A 5631-nucleotide genomic window follows, 5' to 3' on the forward strand; every position below is an offset into this window, starting at 1 on the left:
CCCTGTGTCTGCCTTCCCTCAAGTGCACTGTGGTGCAGATGCTGCCCGGGTCTCCAGGGGCAGGTGCAGGGTTCATGTCAACCTGTGTGTGGCCTTGCGTGTGTCACCAGCTCCCAGCGCCTCCGCCCCGCCCCCAGTGAAGGAGGGACTGGGCGGTCAGTGGGCAGCAGAGCCATTGCCCTGGACCACCTGAGGGCACACAGGCAAATTCTTTCCTCTCATCCAAGGTGGTGGTTGTGACCCCCAACCCTCAGACTGCCAGCAGCTTGCCCCCGTCTCTCCTCGGCCTGATGCCCTTTCTCAGTGTGGTCTCATCCCAGCAGCAGCAGTGTCCCCTGGGAGCTCACTAGACATGCAGATTCATGGGTCTACCCTGACCTGTCCAGGTAGCATCTGGGAGAGGGCCCGGGAGACAAGGAACAGACTGCAGGTGGTTGGTATTTGCACTGGAGTTTGAGAACCAATGCCCGTCCATGGAGAGGATTGTGGCTGCCTGGTCCACAGGGAAACGTGGCAGGTGCGTGGGCAGCAAGTGCCTCGTCCTCCCACCACAGGCACCTGCCCTCATGCTCACTGCTGCTCTAACACTGATGGCCTCCCCCCACCCCCACCGATTTCAAGGGCTGTGCTTTCTCCTGCCGTACCACCCAGCTCCCCTTGCAGGTCTGGACATCGGCCCGAGTGCATTTGTAGCATTCCACCCACTTGGAGTAAAGAACACTGCTCCGGCCCAGGGCTCAGGCCACAGCACTCTGAGCACCATGGTGCCTGCCCTTCACTGCCCATACCCACATCCACAGCAAGCCAGAGGGCCTGGTCTGATTGCATTTTCCATTCTCACTGCCGTTCCTGGAGGCCAAGCCCCAGCCTCTAGCCCCCCAGAGGGACAGAGTGGTCAACAATGCAGAGCAGACCCTCTGCTCCCAGCGATGTTCAGGGCAACGTTACTGGCCAGCCCGCTGTAAATACACAGAAACACATAAACTAAAGTGAATGCACCGCTGAGCCAAGAAGGGACATCTGCACGAGCCTAAAACAGGAACCAGGCACCAAAGGTATAGCAGGAGCTGGTTCTCTGGGGAGCCTAGGAATTTGGATTGAAGGGCCAGGTAGTGGGTGGGACTTTGGGCCTGTGGAGATGGTGAAATGCCAGGGAGATTCCTACATAGTGACAGTAAGAAGATGGGCTCACTAGAAAAACTGCTGTCGCCTGGCCCTGGGGGACAGGAAGCCCTCTCGACTCTCTTGGCTAGAGAGCTGGTAGCGAAAAGTCTCTGCTGAAGTATTGTAAGGACCAGCTTAGAGCTGAAATGTGCATTGCCCAGATGGTCTTGGAGACACCCAAGCCAAGACGATTATAAAACAAACTCTCACCCTGGCTGGTTTGGCTCAGTGGAAAGAGAGTCAGCCTGCAGACTGAAAGATCCCAGGTTCGATTCTGGTCAAGGGCACATACCTGGGTTGTGGGCTCAATCCCCACTAGGGGGTGTGCAGGAGGCAGCCGATCAATGATTCTCTCATCATTGATGTTTCTATCTCCCTCTCCCTTCCTCTCCGAAATCAATAAAAATATTTTTAATAAATAAAAGAGACTCTCGGGCCTGGCCAGTGTGGCTCAGTGATTGAGCATTGGACTATGAACCAGGAGGTCATGGTTTGATTCCGGTCGGGGCACATGTCCAGGTTGTGGGCTCGATCCCCAGTGGGGGTGTGTGCAGGAATCAGCTGATCAATGATTTTTTGTCATCACTGATGTTTCCATCTCTCTCCCTCTCTAAAATTAATAAAATATATATATATATTTGAAACACACACACACACCCAGACTCTCCGGAGGGGAGTGACTCCAAGGTTCTCACTCAGAGCCACCCTACATGAGTGCACATCCAGAAAATTATAAAACATGGGTGAGAGTGCGCTGTGTAAGCAGCAGGATCAGATCCTCAAGACCTTCGTATAAGGATTATCAGGCACATAATATGCACATATGCCCTAAGTGATTGCAGGCTTATGGACTCAAATGTAGAAAAGAACAAAATGCTGTTCAGACAGGACCGTTGGCAACATCTAACTGGGCAAGTAGTCTGTATACAAATTATGTGATAACTTCTAGAAATCAGAAAAGGAAAGAACCCAATAGACATGGGCAAAATGTGTGAGCAAACAATCCTGAGAAGATGAAATACAAATGGCAAGTAAATGTGAAAAAACGTCTAACCTTGTCATAATTAAAGACCACAATTAGATGCTATTTCACACTCATCAGATTGATGGGAAAAAGAAACTGACAAAACCAGATCCCAGTGAACAAGTGGAGCTTGAGGACATGTTTATCCTGCTAGTAGTTCTGTAAATTGATATAATCACTTTTTTAAATTGGCAAGACCACAAGGTTCAAGTGCTGCTCAGGCTGATGGCACAGTGGGTAACATGCAGTGAGCCCTACCCCAAAGACGTGCACTTCACACACTTTACATATGTGTATTATACCTCAGCGTTTAAAGCTTAAAAATAAAAATGCCAACAGCTAAAAAAATAGAAACCATGTTAATGAAATGAGCACATTGCAGGAGGAAGTTGTCCTATTATTTATACAAAGTTTAAAATCATGTAGCCCAGCCAGCATGGCTCAGTGGTTGCGCGTCAACCTATGAACCAGGAGGTCATGGTTCGATTCCGGTCAGAGGATATGCCAGGGTTCTGGGCTCGATCCCCAGTGTAAGGTGTGCAGGAGGCAGCTGGTCAATGATTCTCATCATTGATCTATCTATCTCTCCTCTTTTCCTCCCTCAAATCAATAAAAATATTTTAAAAAATAAAGTTACGTAAAACAATACTTCATATTGTTTATGGCCACATAGTATATAATAAAATATAGAAGCATGTAAGCAAAAGACTAACTCCAAACTCTAGACAGTTGTACCCTCTGGGGTGGGAGAGAAATGGGCCGCATCTGGGGACCATGGGCAAGTTTTATTTCTGGTCTGTGTGCATACTTGGACATTTGTTCAATAATCACCAATGATTTTGTGATGGTGTAAGACTGCTCTTAATATTGTAATTCAGATCACGTCCCCGCCCTGCTCAGAGTCCTACCATGGCTCCCCAGTGCCCTTAGAGTAAAACCCTCACTCCTTGCCCTGCAACCTGGCCCCGGCCCCTCCCTGGCTCCCATCTCGCCCTCCTTCCCTCTGTTCCAGCCGCCCCCAGCTTCTCACCTCAGATGCTTTGCAGATAGATGCAGGCCCCCTGCCTGGTGCACCCTTCTCTTGGCTGCCTCCTCTTCGACACCCACAGCTCAACTCAAATGTCGCCTCCCCCGGCCACTCCAGCTTGGGACTACATGCAGTTGCCTTTGTTTCACACTTTCCTGTACCCCGTCTGCCTAGAAGCCCCCAAGGGCAGGGTCCCCTGTTAGGTTAGTCACTGCTGTGTTCACAGGGTGCGGTGCAGGGCAGTGCGGCGCTGGGACCGGGACCTGGGGATCAGCCCCCGAAGCTCTGTCAGTTTTGGCCACCAGGGGGTGACCATGGGTCAGAAATCAATGTTTGGGGACAAACTCGGCCTGAACCAAGGACACGGGGAGATGGTCCAGACAGGCCTGGGGAGTGAAGGGCTCGGAACACCTGATCACGCAGTGGTGCCCTCTCAGCCCGTGGAGGAAGCTAGGGCAGCCACGGATGAAGGGTGGGCAGGGGCACCGGGGACCCTGGTCTTAGGGTGGTGCCTGTGATCCCCACCAAGTTGGGGCCAATGAGGGGTCAGGCCGTCCCTCCCAAACTCCAGAATCTCACAGCCCCCCACACTGCACACACGGGGAAACTGAGGCCCACAGACAGGCTGGAGCAGTCTTTAGGGGACCAGGACCAGGCAGGGCCCCCACGCCCGGTGCTGCCCACCCAATCCCCTCCAGCTGCCCTCTGGGGTGAAGTTGTGGGAGGGAAGGCAGGGCACCTGTCACCCTGCTCCCTAGTCAACAGACAGGGAACTGGGCTGTCCCCACACTCGTCCCCCACCCTCTGCCCCCCACCCCCAGGCTCCCCCAAGAGCTCCTGTCCAAAGCCGAGTCCCACGGAATGGCTCCCCTTGCTGTGTGACCTTCTCAGACTCCTTGCTCTCTCTGGGCCTAGTTCTATGACCACGTGTGGCGTCCGCATGCCATTTTGTTAGAGGAAAGAATCTCTTGAAGAAGGAAGTTCTAGGTTGTTGTCAACCAGTTGCCTTATCTCGGGGCCAAGATCCTTTTAGAAGATGCAAAGGCCCTGGTGTTGCCAATTCACTGTTGGTTTTTTAATGAAGTGAAATTCACATAAGATACAGCTAACTTTTAAAGTGAGCCAATCTGTGGCATTTAGGGCATCCACAACATTGTGCAACCGCCGCTTAATTCTAATTCCAGAACGTTTCATCACTCAGTGAGGAAACCCGTACCCATGAGAAGTCGCTCCCCACCCCAGTCCCCTGGCAGCCACCCATCTGCTCCCTGTGTCAATGGACTCGCTTATTCTGGGCATTTCATATAAACGGAACCACACAGCATGTGGCTTTGTGTGTCTGGCCTCTCAGCAGAGTTTTCGAAGTTCATCCACATTACAGTGTGTCAGTGCTTCATTCCTCTTTATAGCCAAGTAATATTTCGTTTTACCAAATATTGCTTACCCATCATTTGTTGATAGACATCTGGGCTGTTTCCACTTTGGGCTGTTGTGACTAGTGTTGCTATGCACATGAGTGTAAAAATGCCTGTGTGAGTCCCTGCCTTCATTCTTTTGGGTCTATACCCAGAGGGGAATTGCTGGGTCACATTTAACTTTTTTGAGGCATTTCACTGATTTTTATAAGACTCAAAGGCCACGGTTCCTGGCCAGACTGCGAGTACTGTGCCTGGAAACCTCTGGCATGTTCTTTTCGATGAGCCCTTTCCTCTGCCAACCTGCCCCTCCCATCCACCCGCTCTACCCTGACGCTCATACCACAGACCCCTCCCCACCGAGACCCCAGCCGCCCAGCCTCCCTTCCTTGCCCCACCTCCGAGCAGCATCTAACTCTGTTCACATCATCACCCGCACATTTTAAATGCTAGATAATACTGACATTAAATACTTCACGTATTTAAAGTGCTACCAATTTTTGTTTGTTTTTTTGTTTGTTTTAGTGACTGTACAAATTCACTTTGGGGTTGAGATATAACCACAACAAAATGCGCCAAATACTCCGATCTGCAGTGTGTGGCCTGGTGCGTCTTCCCCCCTGTGTACGCTCAGATGGCACATCACACCACCCCATCCCCCAGGGAGGCTCCGTGTCACCCCCAAGAGAGAGCCAGCTCCTGTTGGACACAGTGTTGGTTCATTTCCCCTGTCCTTGAACTTCAGATCATCAGAACCACAGTTGGTTCTGGGTAGGATCTGACTGCTTTTGCTCAGTATCGTTTCTGTAGGACTCACCCGCGGTCCCCACCCTTTTTCCTCGCTGTATACTATTCCACGGCGTAACTTCAGTGCCATCCGTTTGCCCGGTTCGGTGGATGTGCATTTGCATTTTTATTGTGTCCAGAGGGACGAGGGAGAAGGCTGCTCTGAGCACTGTGTGCGGGGTCTCGTGCCCGCTGCCTGTGTTCATCTGTCCTGG

The sequence above is a fragment of the Myotis brandtii genome, unplaced genomic scaffold, assembly GCF_000412655.1.
Source record: "Myotis brandtii unplaced genomic scaffold, ASM41265v1 scaffold1040, whole genome shotgun sequence".
Lineage (NCBI taxonomy): Eukaryota > Metazoa > Chordata > Mammalia > Chiroptera > Vespertilionidae > Myotis > Myotis brandtii.